Below are 11516 nucleotides of genomic sequence, written 5' to 3' on the forward strand. Positions count from 1 at the left end.
GGTCGGAGAGCCCCAGGATGTTTTCTTTTGAGATGCTCGTGTATAGCACTTGTGCTGCTGTGGTAGCCATTTCACTTTTACAAAGCATGCACAGCACCATTTTATTAGGTCTCTGTTTAAAGAATTCCCACACTTTTGATGATTGGGTTCGAGATTTTTGGGATGAAGTCTCATTTCAGCATGTCTGGGAGCCGCCATTATCGGGGATGAACGTAAACAGTGTGACGCATCGACGCATGCCACGCAAATCAACGTATTTACTTGCCGTTCCAGCCCCAAAATTTCTAGTGACATTGCAAGATTTATGGAGAGGCATAACTATACCCTCTTCAGTTCAGACTTAATAAGATTTGAGTGAGTGATTATTTCCTGAAACTCTAATGGTAGAGCATTGTACTTACCACACATGGTCATGGCTTTGATTCTTGAGGAAAAAATGAATATACTGTATAATGCAATGTAAGCCACTTTTGAAGATGAAAATGCATTAATGTTAATTGTAAACAAAAAGTATACTATAAATATAATACTTTTAATTCATTAGTAAAGTGACTTCAATTTACACAAATTGATTTTGCACTTAATTGATGACAAAATATAAACTTTCAGTCAGCTGGTGAGTAACATTTTTGGTGTACATGAAGCTATGTGCCTCTATGTGTGTGTGAATGCTGTGTCTGATGTAAATACACACAAATATGTTTTAAGACAGGGGAAGCTCAGCCAAATTCCCGTCTTAACCACATTTCAATACTATACTATTTGATATTTACAGATTTTTCCATGCTTCATAAATCTGTGAGGTATAATTACAATACTAACACACTACATTAGTCTGTCACTCACTATGTTCCCAATACCCCTCTTCTCTTTTACCTTTCTCTTTTAATAGAATGCCAAACAAACCAATTTAATGTGCTGGGAGAGATTATGGCGTTTTTATTGGGAACATGTGGAAATAATTCTCTTGTAATCTCCAGTAATTGTAAGACTGATATAAAAACAGGCTGGAGTTAATTTTTACTAACATCTCAACTGAATGAATAATTATATTACATTTGGGGTCTAACCAAATGATGTAGCCATAGTATGAACAGACCATCAAGTGTTTGTAGGAACTGGCTAAGAGATTCTTGTTCCCGTTAACATGTATTACTAATAATACTATCCATGTACTCTCAGTGAACCTGCAGTGGTATTATTGTTCAAAACAATTCTGTTTTTTCCGACTCTTCCTGACAGAGCACTTTCTCTAAGCTCAAGGTTATGGTGAAATGTAAAACAAATCAGAGCTTGTGAAATAAAGATATCTTGGCCAGCCAAGGCAAGTGCTTATTATGTTATACACTTACATGGATAGTGTGTCATCACCTCTATAAACAGAGATGTAGTTTACAGTGTTTACAGCAGTTTGCAACCTGAGGCAGAATAGCATCACTGCTGGCTCAGGCAACATTAGAGACATTGATGTGCTGTGCATCGTATGCATATTCATAGCTGTGATAGAGTCTTCGAGAAGAAAGATCCAGTCAAAAAATACACAGTATTTTTGTCTTAATGTCCAGTAAAAAATATTGAAATGGTTTACAAACAAACTTTGGGAGGAACATAGAACATTTGGGAGGAACATTACAATGCCAGAGTAAGCATACTGTATATAAATCACTGCTTACCTCATTGATGCAATAATTCTTCAGACATCAATCCATTTTCTGAGAAATCTAACAAAGTTTGGCGAAGTTTATTCTACAACAAGAAAAAACTAAACTGACAAAGGGTTATGAAAAATACACTTGTTTTCCTTTTTAATTATGCTTTCTCATTCCATTAACAAATATTTTTATTTTTAAAGCATAAATCTCACAGTGTTTTAGGTCTACAACGGTACACAAAATTCATGGTATGGTACACACATCAGTTCCCCTTCTGTCGCTATCTCCACGTTGTGTCAGAGAAGCGCTCTTGAGCGCCGATATTCACCTCTGGACTATGAAAAAAGGCCAATGAGAGTTGGCAACCAGTATTTGCATGTCCCGCCCCCGGACATACGGGTATTTAAGCGGCGCAAATACAGGAGTTCATTCAGAAAATTTCTTCGGAGCTGATGGTCATGCATGCAGTTACACACCAAGTTCCTGTTTAATCCTCTGACGCTCTGCATGCTGTTGGATCTGACGGCGCACAACAGCGGCTTTCTCATTCGTGCACGGCTGTGCATTCTTGCCCCTGGGCGCTTCGACAGCGCAGACAACTCGAAAGGGTTATTCTAAAAGAGTGAATTTCGCTCTAAAAGAGCAAAACACAGCGGCGTTGAACGTCCTTCTCAGGACGCGTCTTTTTAAAGCCGATTTTCCGCCTCTGTGTAGTTTCTGGATGCGTTGATGCTCCCCACCTCTGACGGCCATAAAAACTGCCTTGCATTCCTGGGTTGCGATCACACGCAGGCAGCGTTTTTATGAATGGTCTATGTTTTCAGTACGAGAACATAGCCATGACAGCATTGCGATCTCTGCTTTCTCTTGTAGCGAGAGAGAGCCATTTCAGCCGCCCCCCGCGCCTCGCCTCCTTCCTACGGGATTGAGGCAGGTGCCGCGGGCGATGGAGAACGATCTGGGGAGAATAACGGGACGCTTTCGCCGGGTAAATCCCCTCGAAAACCTCCCGCCTCCCCGGCACGCTTGCCTGCTTCCCCCGAGCTCGGGATTAGTGTCCCTCGAGCTCCCCGGCATTGGATGATGACATCACCGCTGCATCGGAGAGCGTAACAGCGGTGCCGAATGCGGATAACTCGCCTGGGCCGCCACCTTCGGGTCTCCGCCCAGTCTGAACCTGACGCAAGAAGGTCTGCTATGCTTCCCCGGGCTTAATTGATTCCCCCCCCCCCCGGATTCCTTCCCGGATGTGCATGACGAGCTGAGCAAGCCCAGCTTCCTCGCTCCTCCGCTCTCGCTACCCTCGGTGGTAGAACGGTCCCAGACCGCTCCCCCCTGCACGCCATGGCCCCCTCCTGCAAGTCCACCGGGCCAGGGCACTTCAAATCTGCACTTGGGTAGTCCTGTTCTTGACGTGCTGCAGGAACTGCACTCAAACAGGCGATGGCCACTCCGTGGTCCAGAAACACAACGATGGACAGGCAGTACGGGAGGCAGACAAAGCACGCTTTCTCAAACTCCCCCGTCTCCCAGCTCCGTCCATTCAGCGACACCACTTGACGACTTCACCCAGCAGTCCTCAGTGGTGAAGAAACAGACCAAGGCTATTTTCAAGCAAAAAAGCATCCTGCCCTGCCGCAAACCTGCCGCCAGGGGCCATGCCCTGTCTGCTCGCCGAGGGTGTCCTCCTGCAGCTTTCAAGAAAGAAAGAAAGTGGTGCTCCGCCTCAACTAACAAGTGAGTGGGCCCAGCTCTCAGCCCCAGCGTTGAGCTCCCCGCAGAAGTTGGACGCCCATCGTCTCACGGACCCCCTTGAGGACCCAGAAGGCTCCCAGGCGCTCCTGAGATGACAGACCCAGAGACCGAGACGTTAGCTCCGGAGCTGGTAAGACCACTCCGTTCCCCGGTGGAGGGTCGGAAGGAGAATTTTTTGTTAAATTCTTTACACTCTATAGAGCTATTTCCTTGTTGTCTCTGGGGTACCCGGCCCGCAAATGCCATTCTCACGGCACTCTGCTTTCAGGCCTCAACAGTCCCGGCTCCATGGACGCGGTGTCCCCGCTTCCAGCCCCACGACTGTTCCCCGGCCGGCCGGTTCAGACGAGTCCAGAGGACGTCAACATCAGACCTCCTCCTCAGTCATGAACCCGCCCCCTGCCGGGTGCGCGGAGCAAGGAAAGTGCTTTGAGTCTATTCTCAGCACCAGAGCCTCGGGCCGCTTCACTGCCTCCCGACGCCGCATTACCTGTTCCTTACCGCTGCGAAGCCCCGCCGGGTACGTCCAAAACACTCTTCCCCTTGGTGCCCCGAGCACGGAGCTTAAAGGCATGGCTTTCACTGCCCAAACCGTCACGCTGGCTGCACCGGACCATTCGACTCGGTTACGCAATTCAGTTTGCCAGGTCTCCGCCCCCCTTCGTGGGCGTACATTTTTCCGCAGTACACGGCCAACATGCCCACTCCCTGTGCGAACAAATCGCCTCCCTTCTATTAAAGGACGCGATAGAGCCTGTCCCTCCAACCGAAACGAAGAAGGGTTTCTACAGCCCTTACTTCGTTGTACCCAAGAAAGGCGGCGGCTTACGACCGATCTTGGACCTGCGAGTTTTCAATCGGACCTTGTCCAAACTCCCGTTCAAAATGCTCACCCAGAAACAAATTCTATCTGGCATCCGGCATCTAGATTGGTTCGCAGCGGTAGACCTGAAGGACGCATACTTCCGCGTCTCAATTCGCCCTCGACATCGCCCCTTCCTAAGGTTCGCGTTCGACGGCCAGGCGTATCAGTACAAAGTCCTCCCCTTCGGCCTGTCTCTGTCCCCTCGCGTCTTCACGAAAGTCGCAGAGGCAGCTCTTGCCCCGCTCCGAGAAGCCGGCATACGCATACTCAATTACCTCGACGACTGGCTCATACTGGCCCACTCCCGAGAGTTACTATGCGCACACAGAGACCAGGTGCTCAGCCACCTCAGCCGTTTGGGGTTTCAGGTCAACTGGGAAAAGGGCAAGCTCTCCCCGGTCCAGAGCATCTCTTTTCTCGGTCTGGAGTTAGACTCAGTCCCAATGACAGCACGTCTCTCCAACGAGCGTGCTCAGTCAGTGCTGAAATGCCTCGCTTCCTTCAAGCCAGGCGCCATGGTTCCACTAAAACATTTCCAACAGCTCCTGGGGCATATGACATCCTCTGCGGCGGCCACGCCGCTGGGGTTGATGCATATGAGACCACTTCAGCACTGGCTCCGGACTCGAGTCCCGAGACGAGCATGGCGCCGTGGCACGCACAACATAAAAGTTACCTCTGTCTGCCGCCAAACCTTCAAACCCTGGACAGACCTCTGCTTCCTAAGGGCAGGAGTATCCTTGCAGCAGGTGTCCCGATGCATTCTGGTCACAACCGACGCCTCCAAATTGGGTTGGGGCGCCGTATGCAACGGGCGCGCAGCCGCAGGCCGGTGGAACCGAGGCCCGCTGCACTGGCACATCAACTGCCTAGAGCTGCTGGCTGTTTTTCTGGCCTTGCAGAAGTTTCTCACGTTAATTCGGAACAAACACGTCCTAGTCAGGACAGACAGCACCACGGTCGTAGCCTACATAAACCGCCAAGGCAGAGTATGCTCCTTCCACATGTCACAGCTCGCCCGTCGTCTCCTCCTTTGGAGTCAGCAGCGACTGGAGTCACTGCGCGCCACTCACATCCCCGGCAACCTCAATGTGATAGCGGACGGCGGAGAGTGGAGGCTCCACCCCCAGTCAGTCCAGCTGATTTGGGACTGGTTCGGCAAGGCTCAGGTAGACCTGTTTGCCTCCCAAGAAACCTCCCACTGCCCGCTCTGGTATGCCCGGACAGAGGCTCCCCTTGGGGCAGATGCGTTGGCACACAGCTGGCCGGCGGGGCTGCGCAAGTACGCATTTCCCCCAGTGAGCCCTCCTGCACAGGTGCTATGCAAGGTCAGGGAGGACGAGGAGCAAGCCATTCTGGTAGCCCCTTACTGGCCCACCCACACTTGGTTTTCGGACCTCACGCTCCTCACGACAGCCCTTCCCTGGCGAATTCCCCTGAGGAAGGACCTTCTTTCTCAGGGACGGGGCACGCTCTGGCACCCGCACCCAGACCTCTGGAACCCCCACGTCTGGCCCTTCGGACTCCCCCTGTGTGTAACACCACGGTTCTGTCCCCTCTGGCGAGCTGACTCCTGTGTTTCCCTTAGGCAGTCATGGCTGCCTCGGCTGCCATGCTGTATGTTCCCCCCTCTATGAGGCTGGATCCACCACCGCACCGACTTTTCCACATAGGCCCTAAGCAGGCCTCTGATGGTTTTGCCACTTAAACTTGCCTCCCCTCTCGGGTAGGCGTGGCCTCCGCAGGGTCTTCTCCACCCTAAATAAGGGCTAAGACCCCCTTCCCTCAATGCGTGTAAGGGCCCCGGCCTTAGTTGCTCTATGCGAGAAACATAGAGAGAAAAGAGGCCCGGCCAGGCTTGGCCCGTTCCCAGGTTGGCGGCCAGCACCTTGTTCCCCTCCAGGGTAATGATAAGGAATCCTGGTGGCTTAAATGGGGCATTGGGGAAGGGTACGTGCAGCCTGATACAGTTGGTCGTCCTGCACGTAAGAATACCTGCTCACTCCTGTATCAGCAGTTCACGTACACGGCTCAGCGCATGGCACTTTTATAAGTGGACCCCTAGTGTCGCTCCTCTGACACAACATGGAGAGAGCGACAGAAGGGGAGCGTCTAGGTTACGTATGTAATCTCCGTTCCCTGATGGAGGGAACGAGACGTTGTGTCTCCCCAGCCACGTCGCTGAGCTGAGCCACTGTTGTGGCCGGACCATTTCCGGCTCCTCAGAAAAATCCTGAATGAACTCCCGTATTTGCGCCGCTTAAATACTTGTATGTCCGGGGGCGGGACATGCAAATACTGGTTGCCAACTCTCATTGGCCTTTTTTTATAGTCCAGAGGTGAATATCGGCGCTCAAGAGAGACCCCTAGTGTCGCTTCTCTGACACAACGTCTCGTTCCCTCCATCGGGGAACGGAGGTTAAATACGTAACCTAGACGTTTTGGGGTCACGGTTTGGTACGGTTTCGGTACAGCAAGGAAAACAGAATCTTTCTTTAAATTATTTATTTTGAAAACAGTGGCTGATGGGCAACAATTCTTATTGTTATTGTTCTCATTGATCCATGACTGCATTATGCATATTTCATCAATTTAATTACAATACAAAACTTAAGAGCCTCTTTTTTGCACATTGTAGAAAAACATAAATAATAATATAAGTAAATAAAAGTGCAATTATAATAATATAACAAAATTAAAACATTAGGAGTGCAGATTTCTGTCTTTTGCCTTTCAGCTCACCACTTGTACTAACTTTACTTACTTTTCAGGAAAATCAGAATATCCACATTATCAGAGGAGAGGAAAATTAATGGACTATTACAGCTCATGCTTTTTTATAAGGAGTGGGCACTACAGAGTTGTTGAAATGTGTTCATGTAGGAACAAGTTTCTCTCATGTGCCTCAAGCTTTCATGAGTTCCTGTAGCTTAATTGGTAGCATGGCCCTAGCAGCAACACCAAGGTCATGGGTTTGAATCCCAGAGAACATACTGATGAAATGTATGCATTGACTGCACTGTTGGTAGATTTGTAAATGTAAATGGACTTGCTCCAGTGCTGTCTGATCTTAGCACTGTATACCCCTTGCTCAACAGAATCTAAATATAGCAAACATGATTTAATACTTTGTGTTTTAGTTCTCTATCATGCCTTACATGTATCGTGAAAGCGAAATTGTACTAATCTAATATTCATTTGATGTACACTGGTAAGATTATTGACACGTGAAAATATCCCTTTTCCCCTATCCTTACTGTGGTCAATTTGCCATAAATGCAATGGAACGCATTACTATCGGTATAATGTAGACTGATAATTACACAATTTCAGCCCTTCATTTCTCCACCTAAAACAGGACTTAATGAAAAATGCATTACCCATTGTCACATTTTACTGCTGTCCATGTCTTCAAGGCATAGATGCAGCATACATTATCTCTTCTTGTGCTATCAACAGCAAAATCATTCCCACTCTCTCTCTCTCTCTCTCTCTCTCTCTCTCTCTCTCTCTCTCTCTCTCTCTCTCTCTCTCTCTCTCTCTCTCTCTCTCTCTTCCTCCCTTAGTGAAGATCAAAGTATTATGTGCCTGTGTGAATGCTAAACAAAGAGAACAGAGTTCAACTTTATCCAAAGGAAAGTTAATATAACTCTAATTCTAATGAATGGTTAATGAGCGGTAATCCAACAACCCAAGCATTTGTTTCACAAGCCATACTACAGTGCATGTGTATATAACAAGAGTTTTGTATATGTCCTTTATGGAGGGAGAGATGAATTGATGGACAGAACCAGAAAAAGGTTATCTTTTAAAAATCAAAGTTTAAAATTTTCAGGGAGGAAAAATTAAAAACATAATAGGTTAGAACTCAAATTTAAATATTTACACAGACATACATGTGTATGGTAAGAAAGGTAATGCAATAGGGTAGGGAAGCAAAATAAAAATTTAAACAAAAAAATGGGGGACTCATCTAATAAAAAGAGTTCAAAACTATAATAGATTGATAGATAGCTGCCAAACTAATTACAGTCAACCCTTATTCATAATCAAAACTCCAGCTCTTTTGCAGAGTTCAGTTGTGCCCATGAAAACCATACATTTCATAATTTTATCAGGCTGGCTATCTCTGTATACATTTTAATCTGATTGATTGGATCAAAACAAAGAACAGAAAAGTAAAACCCTTCCTGCTACCTGATCCTGGATTTTGATACATTAGCCTGTGAATGATTGGCTGAAGACCTTCTCTAATTGCTTTTTTTTCTTGTAGTGTCTCAATTTATTTCTGAAAAGCCAAAGCACATACTCTGCTTTTTTATGATGGATGGTGCTGCAGAAGAGTTTCAGCTCCAAGAAGGCACGAGGTGCTGTGATTAACGATGCTGCATGGGGTCCCACTGGAGCCCCGGAGGATGATACAGTTGTGTGAAAACAGCTGCTTCTGTGAAAAGATAGAGGGCTCCGGGCAGGAGGCACAAACCTCTGAGTCACACCATAGAGATGGAAACACAAGCATCACTGCCTGGGGTGAGGTGGTCGAGAGAAGATAGAGAATATAAGGAGGGGGAAGGGATAGATACGGAAGGTCATAGAGGACGTGAAATGAAGATGGGATCATAAAAAAGCTTTCTCTCTTTGTGCACTGTTTCTATTCCCAGAAGTTTGGGAGTTTACACAACTATCTCTGAAATGACAATTCAAAGGTGGCCACTGTATTCTGCCCTTATATATGAACATACTGAAGGTGTTTTGGTGAACCCTGTTTTACTTTCCCTATTATATCCAAACATCAGTCACACAGACAGGACAAGTGTTATTTATATCTAATCTACACATGCTGCTGTAGTGGGGTCACTTTGCCTTGGCCAGAGAACTCCACAATGTTATCAATCTGAAGTCCAAACTCCTCTGCACCAAAAATGGGCATTAAGCGTTCAAGTACATCAGGTAGAAATTGTGATTTTGCAGCACTCCTGAAAAAGGAGACTAAAAAGAGAAGGAACACACGGATGCGGTGCTTCATCAATGTAATCAAAATTACAGAGAAACATTTTACAATAGCATATGTCAGTAATATGACAAAGATGTACAATAAAAAAATTTAACATGTTTAAACATTTACATTGTTTGTGAAATACAAGCATATCACTTGAAAGACATAAGCAATTAGTAAATTTTGTCTCTAGTGAAATTACAACATTTACTTTAAAACTCATAATCCACTGGCTCTTAGTTCTCAAGTTCAATAAAGGTACATCCTGTATTTACTGTAAAACTTAACTGTCAGTTCACAGCATAAAAAGTGTTGAACACCAAATCTACAGGTTTAGGATCACATATTACACTCAACAGACATTTGAAACTCTCTTTTATCAAAATTACACATTTATATTCACCACTTATTGCGTATTGCGGCATAGCATGCTAATCGCAGCACAAGCATGCTAACCATGTGCTTAGATGCGCTGAACATATAACACTTTCTTATAACAAATACAATCAACATTAAAACACTCATAACCCATCAATATTATGTTAAATCATCTCTATATTTGTTTGAGGTAGTGTTAGGTGTGTTTCGTGCATTAATACCTGCAAGGAGAATAATAAGAGAAGGAACACATGGATGTGATGCTTCATCAATGGTTCTTTAAAGGGATAGTTCACCCAAAAAGGAGAATTCTCTTTTTATTTACTCACCCTCATGATATCCCAGGTGTGCATGACTTTCTTTCTTCTCTAGAACACATTTGAAGAAAAATAGAAGAATATCTTATCTCAGAAGGTCCTCAAAATGCAGGGGATTTGAGATTTCTCTTTTGCAGCTCCAAAAATCACAGACAGTCAGCATAAACGTCATCGTTATGACTCCAGCTTTTAAATTAATGTCTTCTAAAGCGACACGATCGTTTTTTGTGCAAAAAATATAAATATTGAAGTACTTCTTTAACTCTAAATCATGCTTCCAGTCAGCATACAACGTAATCACAACATGTTTGTTAGATCCTATAACAACTAAGCTCTTAAAAGAGGTATCTCCTGTAATTTCAGAACCTCTTCTTAATATTATTAACTCCTCGCTATGCTTAGGACATGTCCCAAGAAACTTTAATATGGCAGTTATCAAACCGCTTATTTAGAAGCCACAACTTGATCCTGGAGAACTGGCTAATTATAGACCGATTTCAAATCTCCTGTTTACGTCAAAAATACTAGAAAAGGTAGTATCCTCCAAAATATGTTCATTTCTACAGAGAAATAGTATATACGAAGAATTTCTGTCAGGATTTAGGCCTCATCACAGTACGGAGACTGCACTTATCAGAGTTACAAATGACTTGCTCTTATCATCTGATCGTGGCTGCATTTCTCTTCAAGTGCTTTTAGATCTTAGTGCTGCATTCGACATGATAGATCTTGACATTCTCTTGAATAGGCTAAAGAATTATGTTGGCATTTGTGGAGTTGCATTAGCATGGTTTAGGTCATATTTAGCAGACCGCTACCACTTTGTCTATGTAAATGAGGAATTGTTAAACCAAACAAAGGTAAAATATGGAGTGCCACAGGGATCGGTTTTAGGGCCTCTACTTGTATATGCTTCCCCTGGGAGATATTATCATGAATAGTGGAATAACTTTCCATTGCAATGCCAACGATAAACAACTTTATATTTCTTCAAAATCTGATGAGATTTCCCAATTCTAGAAATTAGCAGAGTGTATCAATGGAATAAAAGATTGGATGGCCAGAAATGTAATTCTACTCAATTCTGACAAAACAGAGGTACTAATTATTGGACCAAAAAACTCTACATAAGCCACTACAACAGTACACTATTACATCCTCTACAACAGCGAAGAACTTAGGTGTTATATTTGATACCAATCTGTCCTTTGAAAATCAAATTACCAGTGTTTGTAGAACAGCTGTCACGATCCCCTGTTGTCTGCCCCGTGTTTCACCTGTCACCTCTCATGAACTACAATTCCCACAATTCCCGGCCCTCATCATTGCCAGCTTTCATCATTGTTTTCACCTGTCTGTCATTTGATCTTCATTACCCCTCTGTATTTAAGCCCGGATGTTTGTTCAGTCTCTGTTGATCGTTGTTTGTGGATGTCCAATGTAGATGCTTTGCCCTGTTCTCCCTGTTCGTGTTCCCTTGATGTTTTCATGTTTTGGTTTAATTTTTCCCCTCGTGGTTGTTTACTTTGTTCCTGTCTTGTTTATTTTCATTT

The sequence above is a fragment of the Xyrauchen texanus genome, chromosome 23 (assembly GCF_025860055.1).
Source record: "Xyrauchen texanus isolate HMW12.3.18 chromosome 23, RBS_HiC_50CHRs, whole genome shotgun sequence".
Lineage (NCBI taxonomy): Eukaryota > Metazoa > Chordata > Actinopteri > Cypriniformes > Catostomidae > Xyrauchen > Xyrauchen texanus.